General features: G+C 44.2%; 1 protein-coding gene across 3 annotated transcripts in view; it reads left to right on the top strand.

Moving 5' to 3' along the window:
* Window positions 1–12,190: 12,190 nt before the first annotated feature.
* Window positions 12,191–18,714, top strand: part of ADIPOR1 (adiponectin receptor 1) — a 30,925-nt gene continuing 24,401 nt past the window's right edge. Inside the window, exons 1-2 of one of the 3 annotated variants that reach the window (XM_068269361.1) lie at window positions 12,200–12,294; window positions 18,222–18,387. The gene's annotated coding sequence lies outside the window, so the exon portion shown is untranslated. Of the gene's footprint in view, window positions 12,295–18,211; window positions 18,388–18,714 lie in introns of all 3 variants that reach the window. The other 2 variants (XM_068269360.1, XM_068269362.1) reach the window with 2 other exon arrangements.

The raw sequence follows: 18,714 nt of genomic DNA, 5'->3' as shown, positions 1-18,714 counted from the left end.
GACACTACTGCAGCCAAATAGATCAGCAGGGTTGTCAAGCAACTAGTCTTGCTTAAAAGGAAATAAATATACCTCTCACTTCCATTGTCCTTTAACGCACACATTTTGCAGTAAGGCACTGCATGCAGCGCATTGGGATGCTGCACACCATTATACTGCATAGGTGGTGTGCAGTATAATGGTGTGCACTCAACCCCATATTCAGTCAAAATGCAGGGACTCTGCCAGGCTTCAAACTGCAAAAATGGAAGGAAGACGGCAAACAAACACAAATAAGAAACAGAAAAACTTTCACAATATAACATTTACTGATATGGCTAGCCATTTTTCAATAAAGTATAAACTGTTGATGGATTTCTCATAATAGTTAGGCACCTTCCTTTACCTAGTAAACCCATAATATAAGATAATTTGGCATTGAGTATTTTACATTAAAAATCCCCCGTGTGACTAAGTGTGCCTGTATAACACCTCTCTATGGGACTGTGGCACAATAATATGGGGCCTACAACATGTAGCCTAGGTTCACGTACTTTTTTGTTATGTACAAAATTTAGCCTAGCCTACAATCTGCTGTGGCTACACCTACTTTTCTTACAGATTATATTTAATATAAATGTATGACCTCAAGCCAATTGCTTGTAATAAGCTGTTTGGAAGTTGGCTTTGTAAATCAAAATTCTGGGGGTGTCCCCCAATGTACGGTCAATCAGCCGTAACAGATGCTGTCCTGGGAATTCTCCAACCTTTGGCCAGAATCTCACCAGATCTCTTTGACTGGGCAGGGCCCATACGGGATGAACCTTACCATCTACATAGATAAAACTGTTACACCCAATTGGAGTTTAAAGGCCACAGCTTTAATACAGATATTAGGTAAAACAATATAACACAACATTAACATTGACATGCATTAAACAATAAGAAGAAAACCGTGTAAACCGCGCTCAGACAGGGCCAGTGACAATGCTTTTCTCTTAGATAAACCTTTATGCCACTGGACCTTGCCTAGTGACGACATGGATAAAACCTTTATGCCACTGGACCTCGCCTAGTGACGACATTTGTGCCACTGGACCTCGCCAGTGACGACATGGTGCCATTAGCTAATTGTTTGCTGTATCCTTTTTGGGCAGAGAGAGAGAACTTTCCCTGCTCCTGCCTTATATCTGCCTGGGGTGGATACCTCAGGCACTCCACCTTTCATTTACACCTGGAGCACAATTGTGTCTGTTCAGTCTGTCCCAGGTCCTGCCCAGTCATGCCCTTCTCGTTCCAGCCCTGCTTCACCTCTCAGGTTACTTTCCCTCACTACAGTCTCTACCCCACTCTGATCTTAAAGAGGAACTCCAGTGAAAATAATGTAGTAAAAAAAGTGCTTCATTTTTTACCATAATTATGTATAAATGATTTAGTCAGTGTTTGCTCATTGTAAAATCTTTCCTCTCCCAGTTTCACATTCTGACATGTATTACATGGTGACATTGTTACTGTGGGCAGGCTATGTAGCTGTTTCTAGCTGTTCTGGCTGTTACAGACAGCTGTAAACAGACATTTCCTGTCTGTGAACATTGTTACATTGTGGCAGTTTGCCCAGAGTACCGCGGTACTCAGAGCTTCTTGTGGGAGGGGTTTCAGCACAAAATCAGTCATACAGCGCCCCCTGATGGTCTGTTTGTGAAAATCATTATATTTCTCATGTAAAAGGGGGTATCAGCTACTGATTGGGATAAAGTTCAATTCTAGGTTGGAGTTTCTCTTTAAGGCCCTTAATTCCATATATGGCATCCTCATGTGAAATTGCAAAAGACATAACAGCTTATTAAACTATAAAATGATTTGTTAAAAACTGCTCATTATCATGTTGACATTATTTCCCACGTTATAATATTATTAGAATGGACTGCATTCTGTTTCTTATCTGTGCGATAAACTGTATATGTATTGTGCATTTGAATAAAGACTTTTTTATTTTTAATACTGTCTCTGCAACATAAATGCACTACACCAGCCAAAACATAACAAGCATTTCCCAAATGAAATGACAATAACTGAGACATTGAGGTTTTCCATAAAAGTCAAAGAACTTTAGTACTGTTAAATGGTTTAAGTTTTCAAAGTGATACAGGGACAATGTAGAGGCATAGCAGAATTAAACGCTTCCACTCAGGGCACTCAGTACTGCAGAGGACAATGTTGGGTGAACAATCTAACAAGTCCAATGCAAGGTACCAGAGAAGCTAATGAGGTCAGGCAAAGCAAGGTCAGGCAAAGCAAAGTCAGGCAGGAGTTACGGGATAATGGAGTGAGCAACAAAAATTACCCAGCATGTGGCGCATAGGCCAGAGGCCTTTTAACTAGAGCGAATCAACCAAGGTGCTTAACCACTTCAGCCTTCAGTCATTTTTCACCTTATGCGTCCAAGCAATTTTCACCCCTCATTAATTCGCCAAAAACTTTATGACTACTTATCATAATGAATTGATCTATATCTTGTTTTTTTCCGCCACCAATTAGGCTTTCTTTGGGTTGTACATTTTGCTAAGAATTATTTTTTTCTAAATGCATTTTAACAGGAATATTATGAAAATAATTGAAAAAATTCATTATTTCTCAGTTTTTGCCCATTATAGCTTTAAAACAATACATGCTACCATAATTAAAACCCACGTATTTTATTTGCCCATTTGTCCCGGTTATTACATCATTTAAATTATGTCCCTATCACAATGTACGGCGCCAAAATTTTATTTGGAAATAAAGGTGCATTTTTTTAGTTTTGCGTCCCTCACTATTTACAAGCTTATAATTTAAAAAATAATAGTAATATACCCTCTTGACATGCATATAAAAAAAGTTCAGAGCCTTAGGTAACTATTTATGTTTTTTGTTTTTTTTTTATTGCAATTTTTTTTATATACAGTTACAAATTGTATTTGGGTATTTTTGGGCTTGTGGGAGGTAAATAGTTAATTTTAAATGTAATTTATTGTGTGTATTTAAAAAAAAATGTATGTAGATGTAGTTTTACTATTTGGCCACAAGATGGCCTCAGTCAGTTTTTTTTCTTCCTGTAAGCAAGTGATAACACTTAAAGGAAACATAGGGAGGATGTGATTTTTTTGTTTGTTTTGTTCAGAAAGATTGTGGCTTCTCAGAGAAGCCGTTGGTCTTTCTAACAGGGATTTAGTTCAATGAATGGGAGTAGTAGATACGTCCAAAAGACTAAAATGGTTAAAGTGAACCCAATGTGAGAGTAATATGGAGTTTGCCATATGCGTTTCCTTTTAAACAATACCAGTTGCTTGGCAGCCCTGCTGATCTATTTGGCTGTAGTAGTGTCTGAAGTACACCAGAAACAAGCATGCAGCTAATCTTGTCAGATCTGACAATAATGCCAGAAACACCTAATCTTCTGCATGCTTGTTCAGGGTCTATGGCTGAAAATATTAGAGGCAGAGGATAAGCAGGATAGCCAGGCAACTAGTAATGCTTAAAAGGAAATAAATATGGCAGCCTCAATATAGCTCTCTCTTCAGGTTCACGTTAAGCATGCAGAATGTGACTATGTACAGTACACACACTGTAAGCAAATGAAAAGTGTTAGGCATGCTACCTAACTTTAAGGCTAGGTTCACAGTAGGAAGGTGAGGTGCTGGGTTATAAAGTCTTACGCAGCTTACCGCAATGCAATTAAAAGTCTATGCGGCGTTAGCATTGCATTGTAACATGTAGCGTTATGGTAACGCACTACCTCTAAAGGCACACCTTACCAGGTACAGGAAAGCATACTTTTCATTGACTGTATGCCAGGGCTGTGGAGTCGGAGTTGGAGTCGGAGTCGAGGAGTCGGGGCAATTTTGGGCACCCGGGGGCGGAGTTGGAGTCGTTTATTTCATAAACTGAGGAGTCGGATGATTTTTGTACAAAATCCACAGCCCTGTTAAGTATTAGAGTAAGGAGTCAGAGTCGAGGAGTCAGAGTTGGGGCCATTTTGGGTACCCGGAGTCTGAGTCGTGGTTTCATAAACTGAGGAGTCGGATATGGAGTCGGAAGAGTTTTGTACCGACTCCACAGTCCTGCTGTATGCTTTACTATACCTACTTAATGCAATAGAAATGATGCGTTAATCTGCGCTAAGACTTTTTTGTTGCATTGCAATGTCGTGTTGCAACTTTACAACACAACGTCCTACTGTGAACCTAGAAAAATAAGAGAGAAACCTTTCAGACATGCCCCTGCTACATCAATAGTCATGCCAATGCCGCATATTCTGGTAACTTTAAGAAAAGTAGCATACTAATGTACTTATGTCAGTAGGGGGAAGCCTATGGGTGCACCAGAGGCTTTCCTGATCCTCCGCAACCCCTCTGCTGCTGGCTGGGACCCTCTTCATTTTCATGGCCGCACTCCTCTCCGTGTACAGCCGGGAGACTGCAGCCGCACTGCCCAGGCGCCAGTGGGTTTGCATCAGCTCAGTAACGTAGACCACTCGTGTACAGAGAAAAAAAGCCAGGCTGTACCTTGCGCCTGCACAGTGCGACCACTCTTGCACATGAAGGGAAGCATGTCCACAAGCAATCTTCGGCTTTAAAATATCCCTGACCTCATTTATAAATAAAATGATTTTAATTTTGGCATGGCACAGGTACATCGATGACATTATAATTTTTTGGACGGGTGGTCAACGTCTCCTGTATCAGTTCGTGGATGTTCTGAATGTGAACCCTAGGAATTTGAAATTTACTATGCAATGCAGTCCCTCTTCGATCCCTTTTCTTGATATTCTGATCTCATTGGGGGAGGATGGAGTTGTATCTACCAGTCTATATAGGAAGGACACTGCCACCAATTCCCTTTTAAGGGCAGACAGCTTCCACCCATCCCATACGGTGAGGGGGATACCAATGGGCCAGTACCTCCGGGTAAGGCGAAATTGTTCAGATGACTCGACCTTCAGGTCAGAGGCTAAAGTTCTGAGGAACAGATTTAAAGAGAGGGGTTATCCCGAGGGAACGTTGAGGAGGGCATTCAAGAGGGCTGATGCGAGTGACCGCATATCCCTTCTTTCGAATAAATATCGGGGGATACGGGATGGTGGGGACGCAGTGCGTTTTTGCACCAGATACTCGGCCCAGCATCAACAAATCAGCCACATAGTCAAGAAACATTGGCATATTCTTACCAATGACACGAAGCTTAGTAGATGTGTTCCTGAAAGACCCCTTTTTTCGTTTCGACGGTCACCCTCTCTTAGAGACAAGTTGGTCAGTAGCCATTTTGTAAATCCTTCAGTAACATCTAAACATTGCAAATTAGTGGGCACGTACACATGTGGTGGCTGTACCATGTGTAGGTACGTGCAGGTGGGTCGGAATGTCAGGCTACCGGATGGTAGAGATTGGACACTTGCTCACTATGTAAACTGCAATACCACTCTAGTAGTCTATCTGTTACTATGCCCTTGTGGCGCCTTTTATATTGGTAAAACTAAGCGAGAGCTACGTGCCAGAATTTCAGATCATGTTACTAACATAAGGAGTAAGAGTCTGTCCAATCTCACCCCGGTGGCCAGGCATTTCAAAACCATGCACGCTGGCAATCCAGCTCAGATGCGCTTTGTTGGCTTGGACCGTATTCATGCATCTCAACGAGGTGGGGACATGGATAGACTTTTGTTACAGCGAGAATCAAGGTGGATTTTTGACCTGGGGGCGACATTACCCCCAGGTTTGAATGAAAATACCAGTTATACTTCCTTTTTGCCTGTTTGAGGTCCCTGTGCCCACCTTTTGAAACTACTCTCCCTGGTCGCTTGCGTCTCCTCCTTGGTCTGTGGGGGGGTTCTCCCTATACCCATTGCTGAACACTAGCGTTATAAGGTGAAATTTTTCTTATTGAGGATGCTTGTAGGCATCCACACTATGTGGGGCCCTATTACGGTTGCCCCCCCCTTCCTGTGTTTATATATTATGGTTTACCATTAACGTCTTGCTGCCTATAATTAATATATGAATTTCATCTAAAGTTGTAATCCTGATTTGAATACATATTTTTTTTGGGTAAGATACCTGGGTGGGGCTTTGGTTTCCCTCTCCGGCCTGGGTTGTGGTCTGGGCTGGCTCCGCCTGCCCCCTCTGGCGGTGTCGCCTGGTGTGGTTGGGGCTTGGTGGACGCGGCGTTGGGGGGTGTGCGGTTGCCTGCGGCCCGACTGCTCTCTCCCGCTGTGTCCGCCCGCCCTGACCGCCCCGTGTGCGACGTTCGGGCGGGTGGGCGGGGTTTGGCGGACGCGCCGGCGGGTTGCTAAGGCGACCGGCCGCCGTGTCTGCCTGTCCCGCCCACCTGCCCGGCATTGGCCGCTTGTGGGGGCGGGCGGGGCCGGCCCAGCGATGACGTCAGGTGGGCTGGGGGGTTAAGATCCCCACGGAGGAACATGGAAATTGTTGCACACCTCCAGTGGAAGCCGGAAGTCCGGCGAAACCGGTCGAGGACGCATGTGCAGCGTCCCGGCCTCCATGCTGTCTCCCTCCCTGTACGGATAGAGGCCTCTGCCTTCTCCACAGCCAGTCCGGTGTACCCAGCCATAGAGGAATCAATCTCTACACGAATAGAAACTTTGTCTACCCGGACAACTAGCTGGACACTAACTCAATACAGGCATTTATCTCGGAGGACATCACAATTAGCAACACGGCACACCAGGACATCCATTGTGGACACGTAAGCAGCCCCACGGGCATGGCTTTTGTTTATGTATGTGGACTGCTTCTCAAAGCCATTATATAAGTGAGTGGTTTCAACCGATGACTCTGAGCCTCTTGGTGAACTTACAGCTGGCTATACCACTTGGCCCAAATCCTGCATGTGCTTCAATGTTGTGCTAACCAGCTTGCTTTAATGTGCCTCAGTTTGCCTATCCGATGCCTGATATTTCTGGAGACTATGTTCTGAGATTGAATCAATCTGATGTGACTGTCTTGCATTTTACCGGCTGGAAAATCCCCTTGCTTGCACTAATCTGCTTATTACCCACCTTAAGACTGGCCATATGCAACTAACCAATTTCTGGGCCGGCTGTAGTAATTTGCTGTTTACTCACTCAAGGACTGGCTGCATGCTACTAATTAAACTTTGTACTGGCTGTGGTTTATATCTATATAATTTTTGGATCCAATTTATGCTAACTGGACTTCCAGTAATAATTTTTTCAACGATATAGACCCATATGACAATATATCCTGTAGCTCAGAGCCGGATTAAGGCTAAACGGGGCCCTAAGCAAAGGAACTGATTTGGGCCCCCCATCATGTCGTAATAGAATCAGAAGAAGCAGATGCACAGCATCATGCCGCACACATCGGGGCAGCTGAGCTACTGGTTGCTATGGGCAACAGCCCGCTTTCCTCTGTGGGTGCACAATGCAGGGAATAGCAGCGGCAAAATGCAGAGTGAGAGACGAATGGCTGGGACATTTGCACTCAGGGGCTGGGGCCAGAGCAGGGACAAGGTCCTCCAGCACCCAAGGCTGAGACACCAAAGTGCGCCCCTCCATCCCTGCCACCCCAGCTGTCACACACTGATTGCTATTAGACTAAGAGGACCACAGGGCCCACAACCTCCCCAACACCTTAATATCTAGTTATCTGGCGTACAGTCACTGCTATGTATCCCCTTTTCTTATTTCTTTCTGCTTCATACACAATTAGGAATGACAGCTGAATGAATTTTGCGCCCTCTCCTACACTGCGCCCTGAGGCTGGAGCGGGGGGGGGGGGGGGGGAAATGACAGCATCAGATGACTCACATTCACCTATTGCGATCCAAGCAATAGAGGTCCCGTCATCCAGAGCCCATCTGTCTCCTCTAGAGTGCTGCCGCTCTGTTACTACTACTATTACTACTTCCTACTTCCTGTCTGATCTGAGAATCATGAAGTTCAGAGCGGGCGGCTGCACTGTAGAAGACACAGATGGGTTTCAGATGATGGGATCTCTATCGCTTGGATCATGGATAGGTAAATGAGCGTTTGCCATCTGCTGCTATCATTCTTGCTGCAGCTGTGGTTCTCTGTGGAAAGGGAGGGAGGAGTGGGCAGCGGCAGAGTGCACAGTAGCAGGAGGGGGAGACCTAGGAGGAGAGCCTGGCTCTGAAGACAATCAGCAGCGCACGGCATCATTTGACAAGACAAGACAAATAACATTTATATCTTCTCCTGGCGGACTCAAAGCGCCAGAGCTGCAGCCACTAGGACGCGCCCTATAGGCAGTAGCAGTGTTAGAAAGACTTGCCTAAGGTCTCCTACTGAATAGGTGCTGGCTTACTGAACAGGCAGAGCCGAGATTCGAACCCTGGTCTCCTGTGTCAGAGGCAGAGCCCTTAAAGGGACTCCGAGCAGTGCCTGTGGGTATGCCTTTAAGCATACCCACAACTAATTAATTACATCCTCACACCTACCAGCATGATGTTTGTAATTATATCCCCCTGGGTTCCTTATATTTCATTGCATTGTGCTGAATCGAGCTGCCAACTTTGGAGAAAAGTCGTCCTGTGTAATACAATGTAACTAGGGAAAAATGCATATCATTTTGAAGCTCTCTTTCTCCTCTTTCCAATAATAGATAAACTGACACCTTACGCCTTTTAGTTTTCGATATTCTTGCGATCGAAATTGCCGTGGCCGCGATTTCGATCGCGAAAAGTTTGAAAACTAAAAGGCGTAGGGCAGCGGTTTATATATCATTGGAAAGAGGAGAAAGAGAGATTTAAAATTATATGCATCTTTCCATAGTTACTGCACTGCTCAGAGTCCCTTTAACCATTATACCATCCAGCCACCGCTGACAGGATGGCGAGGGCTGGTTTATGTGCTGATGGGGCCCCTTTGACTCTGAATGGGGCCCCAAGCAACTGCTTTTGTTGCCTGGTCGGTAATCCGGCCCTGCTGTAGCTAGTGTCTATACAATCTTTTTAGGGGATTTGTAGGGTAGTGGCAGGGGTTTGAGGTCGGGGCGGGAGGCCTGCTTGGGGGTGCGGGGTGGGCACATTTTTAATTGATGTGTTTTATTGCTCTATAGATTTGGATTAATAAAGTTGAATAGGTTATTACAGTAACTAATTGTGTGTGATTTGTGCTCAGTCGGGTCATACCCACCTTTTTCTATCTCACCCTTTTTTGATAAAATGATTTTCATGTTTTTAAATTAGCAGTCCTCCAATCCTGCCTCTTTAGCACCCCCCGTCTTCCCCTGCTCAGCCATGATGCAGAATGTCGATGATGGGCAAGGATGAAGAATCAGTACTTCCTCCTCTCTGCCCGTCATCAGGAACGTCACTCGCCGCTATTAGTTCCTGTCTGCACAGCGTGCTGCGGAGCTGCGCTGTGTGAAGTGTTAAGAGAATTTAGCTCAGAACGATAGTGTAGCAATAGCTGTATTAGTACACTATCGTTCTGGGCTAAATTACCTCAAGACTGCACACAGCGCAGCTCCCAACCACACTGTGCAGATAGGAACTAATAGCAACGAGTGCAGGGGGAATTACTGATGACGGGCAGAGAAGAGGAAGTAAAGACACTTCCTCAGGCAGAACTGAACTGTAGCCTGGCTGTTACTTTACACTGCGTGGCAGAGAGAGTGAGAGAGAGAGACAGAGAGAGAGAGAGAGAGAGAGAGAGAGAGAGACAGGAGCACACAGAGCTGCTGCAGCTAATGATTATTTACACACATTTCAAGCTATATTTCTGCTTTATATAATTCTTCTCGTAAGATATGAAAAGATGAAATGTAAAAGAACTGCTGAGGGAGGTATCTAACGCATGGAGCATTCAGGAAGTGCTTGACACAAGAATAGGCGTGCGGGGATGGCGTCCTGACATGTCCATCTGCTCATTAATTGAGTAAGTGCATGTTTTATTGATACTTTTTTAAAGTAGACCTGAACTTTTGCACAGGACAGACATTAAACATAGAGAAATGCTCCCTGTATGTATTTAGAGCGTTTAGCCTCTATCCTCTGATGACGGCAGAAGGCTGAAACCTGGTCAGGAAGGAGAACGGACATTCTCTGAACTACAGTCTGGTGACTTTCTCAGCACTTGGCACTTTACTGGTTATTGTGCAATAGCGTACTGATGCATTTTAAAGCAAAAGGGTCCAGTGTGCATGGACCCACGGTGTGAGTTTTTGTTTTCTTTTAATGATTTTGAGTTGAGTTTGCAATAAAGTGCACCTCCTGTGTATGAACTTAGCCCTGACTCCTGAATATATGTTATTTGGTGACGGTCACTGTCTCCAATATTGAGCACAAGGTGTCTGCAGGCTTTACAGCGTGTGGGAGTGCAATAGAGAGCTCTGAGGATTATTGTTTATCTTTGGCATACCGTACCATCTTGGATTGGAAAACCTCTGGCTGCTGATTGCTTATATCAATACACTGCGCTTATATTACATCTACATACTTCGGGGATGGCGTTCTGACATGTCCAGCTGCTCGCTAATTGAATAAGTGCATGTTTTATTGATACTGCTTAAAGTGGACCTGAACTTTTGCACAGGACAGATGTAAAACATAGAGAAATGTACCCTGTATGTATTCAGAGATTTTAGACTAATTCCCACTAATCTGTGTCTAATCAAAAGTTTAATTTGATCTCTTCCGTGTCAGTTGACTGCCATGGCAGATCATTTGAAAGCACAGGATGTTAACAATATGTTTCCTTCCATAAAAGCAGGAAGTAGAAAAAGTGCAGATTTATTGTAGGATTTGCATCAACTGTAACAAAGAAATGTTTTTCTTTAAAGGTTATTATGCTGTTGCGTATATTTTAGAAGTTCTAAGTTCAAGTCCGCTTTAAGGGCTGACTGATTGGGAGCTCATTGTCTTGATGAAGTGCCTTGGGTGTCGGTGTAAAACAGCTGTCAACCTCTGTACATGCTGTATTCCTGCTCTATCTGCGGTGGATTGTGGATATGCGCTGCCGCTTTATCATTATTTATGCAAAGATTAAGGGTACATTACACTATATCCATTGCGTTACAGAATAATTCTGCATGTCAACTCACTGCCCATACAATTCTATGGGCCTGTTTACGTTTCTGTATTTTAAAGGAATGCATTAGTCTAACTCACAACGAGTTAGACTATTGCGATTCTTCACAACACAGGAATGTGAACAGGGCCATGCAGTAAATTTCTGAATAAAATGCATGAACATGTGCACATTCCATAGACATTGACCAAGCTAACAAAAAGGATAGCACAGCTACCACCAGCCAGCACTAGGGGACGGGGTCCCAGGCAGGGCCGGATTTCTGGCAAGGCCGCATAGGCCATGGCCTAGGGAACCAGAATTTTAGGGGCGGCTCAGTGAGGGGCAGTAAAGCTGTTCTATGCAGCCATCCCTATCTACAAAGACAGCTTTAACCTTTGAACTCTCTGTCCTGTACTTGTGTTGTCCCTGCAAGACCTGTAAGCTCTATCCTGCAGGTACACATCAGTCTAACTCTCATGGTGATACAATGGGTCCATCATTAACGAGATGGCAAACATAACGGTTCTTAAGGAAAACATACTTTATAATCTATATGCGTATTAATAAAATAGTTATTGTCTGTGACATCCAATGATGGAAAGTAAGGAGAATTCTCAATGGGGCACACAGAGATAACAACCATACAGATGGTATAGTTGGCCTTGGGCAGTAAAAAGTACAAATCCGGCCCTGGTCCCAGGGTCTTAGCTCCCACCACTAGGGAAAAGTACTGCATTAGCACCCTTGTGCTCACAGTACTACTCCTGCTGCGTTTCATTGTTGTTTATAAGAGATCTGAATGGGTTGTTTTCCCACTCAAAACCTGACTAGTAGCTTAGTAGCTTTGGGCACTTGTGCCCAGTTCTTGCCGCACTGATCTTGACCAATAAGTCATCTTCAAGGTTGCAAATAAATCAATTCTGACTTATTTTCTGGATGCCAAATCGTCTGTTGCTATCTTCCCACCTCTTCAGTGTTACGTATTACTTAACCCCGCCCAACCCCAAATAGAGGCAATTGTTGTTGTCTACGGAAAAATGGCCTCTGTCGTCAGAGCGGAGTGTCATTCGCGAAAGGGGCGTTACCATAATCGTTCACTTCCTAGGCTCTCTGTGGAAAATCTGTCCTATGAACGAACCAGGTTAACGAGGACCCGCCCCTCATCCTGACAGCTCCATTGCTGTAGCGCTGCACCGGAAACTGCTGAGCTCTGTTGTCATTTCCTAGGCTGTGCTTGTTCGGGAGGTATTTGGTGGCAGCGTCAGGTAAACACGTCTTTCTAATGCAATACAATAGACAGAGAAATGTGGGTTTTATAATGCCGATCCGTAGCCCTTGCTTGGCGCTGGCGGTCCGGCGGATGAGCTCTGAAGAGCTGGAAGCCGCAATAGAGCCGACTGCCAGTCCTGCTAGTGTTGTTGTGTTGTCATCTGTGCGGTGATGCCACTGACCATCGCGGATGCGTGTCTGCGCTGGTCGTTAGAAAGATTATAGTTATTCTGTAATGTATATACAGTACACTGATCAGCGCAAGCTGCAGTACTGAATGCCTAATATTGCGTACGTCTTCCTTGCAGAACAAAAGCTGCTCTCACCCCTCGAGGTAAAACGTCTGAAGGCGTTATGTAATTCCTATCATCACTGTGGCTTTAGCAGCAGATCCTTCATGCCTTGTAAACTGTGAGGCGGCTCCTCCATATTTCAGACTTGTTTTCACAGTACATCTCTTAGATGCTCTATTAGACTAAAGGTGCCTACTAAAGGTATAATATTCAGTGAAAAATAGACCCAAGTGATCTGGTTGGCAAAAAATGAATCTTGTTAATATCCCAAATTCAAATTGTCTGTCTGGGTATGATTCTAATGGTGACTGAGCACAATTCAGTTAATCAGAAAATTGTTTTTGTTTTGTTTTTAATTGGTTGTGGTGAATAGGAAGTATATATTGGTTAGTTAAAGGATACCGCAACTGAAATGTGACATAATGAGATAGACATGTGTATGTACAGTGCCTAGCACACAGATAACTATGCTGTGTTCCTTTTTTCATTTTTCTGCCTGAAAGAGTTAAATATAAGGTATGCAAGTGGCTGACTCAGTCCTGACTCAGACAGGAAGTGACTACAGTGTGACCCTCACTGATAAGAAATTCCAACTATAAAACACTTTCCTAGCAGAAAATGGCTTCTGAGAGCAGGAAAGAGGTAAAAAAGGGGAATTTCTTATCAATGAGGGTCACACTGTAGTCATTTCCTGTCTGAGTCAGGACTGAGGCAGCCACTTACATACCTGATATTTACCTCTTTCAGGCAGAGAAAGAAAAAAAGGAACACAGCATAGTTATCTGTGTGCTAGGCACTGTACATACACATGTCTATCTCATTATGTCACATTTTAGTTGGGGTATCCTTTAATGGTGAAATAATCGATGTATTACAAAATTTTATTTCTGATCCCATTTATCTGATCATTCGGGAGATTGGTGGCTGAAAATTGTACAGTTAGTGGACACTTTACAGTTAGTGGACACTTTAAGCTGATGAATTTCGATCTGAAGGAAAACATGGGTCATCAGAGCACAGTACCTTCTTCCATAGCTCATTGATATAGTTCTAATGCTCTTGTGCCTGTTGTATGCGTGGGCAGTCATGGGCACTCCGGTTTTGCTTTGGAGCACCGTATACAGGAAGCTGTGATGTTATCTGTATTCTGACACCTATCTCTGAGGCTAGGGTCACACTTGCCAAAATGTTGCCATTTTTTGCACAGCCTCAAGTGTGACCCTACCCTCAGGCCCAGTTCCCACTTGAGCCGCGTGCGGGAGCGGACAGTGTGGTGTCCACTTTCGATGGTCTGCCATGGTCCAGCCGGAGCCCAGGGCACATGCGTCACCACTATAGGCTATATGGGGAACGCATCTGCTTTTCTGGGATTACTGACTTCACAGAAGTGCAGTCCACTTACCACAACGGATCCAATGTATCCATTGCAGACTGACAAGTGTGAACAGCTCCTATGTATAAAAGAGCCTAATTGCAAGGATTACGTTTTTAACAAATGGCCTTCACCCTCCACACATATCAGTGAGCTTGGTCAGTCATGCTGTTTCACCAGTTGTCTTTTTTTGGGATGACCAATATCTATGAGATGCTAATTCTTTTAGTTCAATGCATTTTTGTTGAGAATGTCATACCCAGCGCTACTGTTCACTTACTTCCTAATATATTCCACCCATAGACACGTGCAATTATAATAGGATGATCAATGTTAATTATTTCGCCTGTCTGTGGTTTTGATATTGACTCATTTTTATGTACACCATGCTAATCTGAATGCAAAAAAATGAGTGCTAGCCTACTTTAGGGGACCCAGCAGAAAACCTCATAGGTAAAATTTCTCCAATTGCACTTACCTTCTTACAACGCAAAGCATTGTGATTGGCCAAATATTGTGGGCGTTGTTTACTACAACCTATTGGAAACCTAGCAGTTCAGGAGGGTGTCTCCATCCAATCACGTTAGCTGAATTTCTCTATACGGTTTCCTGCTAGTGCAATAAGTGCACATGTTCCACAGCAGTACAATGTGATGTATAGAAACTATGCATGGTGTCCAGAAATCAACATCATTTTTTTTTTTTTTTTTTATTTCTTTGGGGGGAGGGGGCTCGTTCACCAAAAAGAAAATAAAAAATAACTAATTAGATAGAAACATACTATTGATTTCACATAAACTGTCAATGCTAATTTGTTCTGCATGTGGAAGACTGTATGTTGTGGGAAAAACCCTTTGTTTATTGTGAGCTATAGTTTACAATTTTTGTTATCTAAAATATATTAGGACCTAATTGTAAGCATTTCATGGCTGTTGAAATACAGTTTGTAAGTACAGTATACCTGTTTCGTTTGACCTCAGCTTGTATTAATATTGTACATGGTTTTGTTTTGGCATTTCCTGTCATGCTGTGACATTTGCAAATTTGGGTCTTCCTTGATGCTAGAGTTGTGGTAGCAGTTTGGAGAATTTATTTTGCAACTTTAGGTGAATGTAAATGTATTTTAAGCAGAAAGAAAAGGTTAAAGGTTACCTAAACCGACACGTGACATGGGCATTATTCAATTTACTTTTTCTGGTACTTATCCGTTAGCCGGGCGCATCCGGCAGGTGGCGACAAAACTCCACCAGAGTTACATCTTTCCCTACTATCCATGGCGGCCTGGAGGGGGAATAGTAATTAGCGCCACCTGCCGGATGCGCCCGGCTAACGGATAAGTACCCTTTTTCTCTTGAATTATCTCCTAGGTGATTATTTTCACACCTAATCGATAAAATGCCTTTTTAAGCCACATCAAACAAGACTTATTTTAAACAGAAAATGAAACATTATCTCCTAGGTGAAAATTTTGGAGAAAAGTGAATTGAATAAGAGCCATGATTAGATAAATGTTTTGTTTACCTAGAGTCGGAGTTGGTGGATTCATAAACTGAGGAGTCGGATGATTTTTGTACCAACGCCACAGCCTTCTTGGCAGCCCATACACTGCAGGCCGATTCACAATTGATTTCAGTATAAAAGCTTTTGAGAATTGACCCTGTAATGCTGCCGCTGCTGCTGTCCCCCCAAATGTTATATGTGCCGGTGCATTAAAATACTTAAACTGTGCGCTGTCGCAGCTATTGCCCAGCCGCTTCAGCATTGGCGTCACATGTGGCTGCTGGCGTATAGCACTTGGCGTGTGTGTGACATCACACGCCACAGGCTATATGCCAGTAGCCAAATGGGGTGCCAATGCGGACGTGTCTGGAAAGTAGCAGTGATAGCAGACATGTAAAGTATTGTAATGCTGGGCACATATAACATTTGGGGAGCAGCTTCTGGGGGTTCCATCGTGTTTGTTGCACACTGTTACCGCAACACACCCCATCAACCACATCGGCTCGAGATTAACCAGCATGTGCGATTAATGTATTCAACTGATTTCATCCCGATAGTCAACGAATCATTGATCAAGCATGTTTATTGCAGTACCGATTTTCATCCAATTCAACAATAACTATCAAATCGGATGGTTGATCGGCTGCAAAATCGTCAGATGTATGGCCACCTTAAAACAGTCATCATTCACCTGAGACTTCAAAGGAAACCTGAGCTCAGAGGTATAAGGAGGCTGACATTATGTGTTGCCTTAAAGGGAAGGTTCAGGGAGGGTGGGTAAAAAATAAAAATCAATTTCCACTTACCTGGGGCTTCCTCCAGCCCGTGGCAGGCAGGAGGTGCCCTCGCCGCCGCTCCGCAGGCTCCCGGTGGCCGACCCGACCTGGCCAGGCCGGCTGCCAGGTCGGGCTCTTCTGCGCTCCAAGGCCTGGAACTTCTGCGTCCCACGCCGGCGCGCTGACGTCATCGGACGTCCTCCGGGCTCTACTGCGCATGCGCATTAGTTCTGCGCCTGCGCAGTAGAGCCCGGAGGACGTCCGATGACGTCAGAGCGCCGGCGTGGGACGCAGAAGTTCCGGGCCTTGGAGCGCAGAAGAGCCCGACCTGGCAGCTGGCCTGGCCAGGTCGGGTCGGCCACCGGAGACCACCGGGAGCCTGCGGAGCGGCGGCGAGGGCACCTCCTGCCTGCCACGGGCTGGAGGAAGCCCCAGGTAAGTGGAAATTGATTTTTATTTTTTACCCACCCTCCCTGAACCTTCCCTTTTAAAGGGCACTATGGTGAAAACTTTTAAAATGTAAAGTATGTGCAAACATAGACAAATAAGAAGTACGTTTTTTTCCTGAGTAAAATGAGCCATAAATGACTTTTCTCCTATGTTGTTGTCACTTACAGTAGGTGGTAGAAATCTGACAGAAGCGACAGGTTTTGGACTAGTCCATCTCTTCATAGGGGATTCTCAGCATGGCTTTTATTCTTTATAAAGATATTCCCTAAAAAGGATTTAAACAATGATGCTGGCCAGCTTCCCTGCTCCCTACACAGTTTTTTGGCAGTTGGACAGAGCAACTGCCATTCACTAAGTGCTTTTGAAAATAAATAAATCCCTGAAAATCCCCCCCCCCCCCCCCCATGAAGAGATGGAGTAGTCCAAAACCTGGTAATGTCAGATTTCTACTACCTACTGTAAGTGACAGCAACATAGGAGAAAAGTCATTTATGGCTCATTTTACTCTGGAAAAAATGTACTTCTTATTTGTTTGTTTGTACATATTTAAAATTTTACAATTTTTCGCCATAGTGCCCCTTTAAACAATGCAAATTCCCAGGCTGTCCTGCTGATCTTGTACCTCAAATGCCTGGTATACACAATGAGATTTTCATGCAGATTTACTGTCAGATCGACTATTTCCAACATGCCCGATCTGATTTCTGATCGATTTTTCATTCACTTCTATGGAAAGTCGATTGAACATCAGATTGGACTGCAATGTGTCGTGCAAGGATACGTCTATGGACCGTACTGGTGCGATCTAGTTTCTGTGGATGTTCACCGCAATGGATCTAGTGTGAAAGGAGCCTAATACTTTTAGCCATAGACTAGACCTGAATGTTTTTAGGAAAAAATTGATTTTGATTCATGATTTCCTTCAAATCAAGCTTTGTTCCCCCTCTGTGCCTCTCTTTCCCCGTCTTTCTTTTTTCTTTTGTGCACCCTTTGTTTCTGTTTGTGCCCCCTTGTCTCTCTCTGTGTCCCCTTTGTGTCTCCCTTTGTGCCCTTTCTGGGTCTCTCTTTGTGCCCCTTTTTGTCTCTCTGTGCCCCCTCTGTGTCTCTGTCCCCCAAGCTGTGACAGTACTGGACATACCTTCCAGCAGGAGTCCAGCAATGTGCATCTATCCACTTTGCCTCCTGCAGGCTCTAATGCACGGCATACTTTCTGTATGCCATATGACGTACAGGAACCTGGAAGTATGCCATGCACGAGAGCCGGCAGACGGCGATACAGGACAGACAGCTTTGGGCTCATGCGGAAGGTATGTCTACACCACTGCCGATGCTGTGGGCCACACGCGGCGAGGTTTGAAGAAGCGGAAATGACATTATGGCGGAAATCGCCGCTTTGACATTTCCGAAATCGTGATCTTGGTGATCGCGATTTCGGTTTAAATTCGATTTATCATTCAGGCCTACCGTAGACCCTGAACAAGCATGCAAATTGGGTGCTCTGACTGAAGTCTTACTTGATTAGCTTGTTTCAGGTGTGTGATTCAGACACTGCTGATGCTGATCGAGGAGGCGTGCAGACAGGACCACTCATGCATAGTAGCTGCGACTAGAGCTTCAGTCACAGATCTGTGTGAGGGGACACAGAGGACACAGCACAGAGGGACCGGACAGACTACAAGGGTCTGGCAGAAGCCCCAGGTAAGTAAAAATCCACTTTTTAGTCGCAATTCAGTACCCAAGAAACTATGTGGCTTGTTATCCTTTCACACTGTTTGGCACATTTTTAATCAAAGATAATACATTATTTTCGGTTCCAGTTTGCTTTAAATACTATGGCCCATATGCAATTAACTTTTTCACCTGCATTATCTCCTAGGTGATATTTTTAAATTTGTCGATAAAATGCATTTTAAGCCACCAGAAAGCAAGAAAATACGGAGAATAATTTTGATATCACTTTTTTCATTTACATTTCGGTACTATTTTAATTGAAAAGTGCTGTAAAGTTATTTTAAATAGAAGGTG

This window comes from Hyperolius riggenbachi, chromosome 2, assembly GCF_040937935.1.
Source record: "Hyperolius riggenbachi isolate aHypRig1 chromosome 2, aHypRig1.pri, whole genome shotgun sequence".
Lineage (NCBI taxonomy): Eukaryota > Metazoa > Chordata > Amphibia > Anura > Hyperoliidae > Hyperolius > Hyperolius riggenbachi.
The sequence above is the reverse complement of the archived record's forward strand: the minus strand, read 5'-3'. Positions and strand labels throughout refer to the sequence as shown.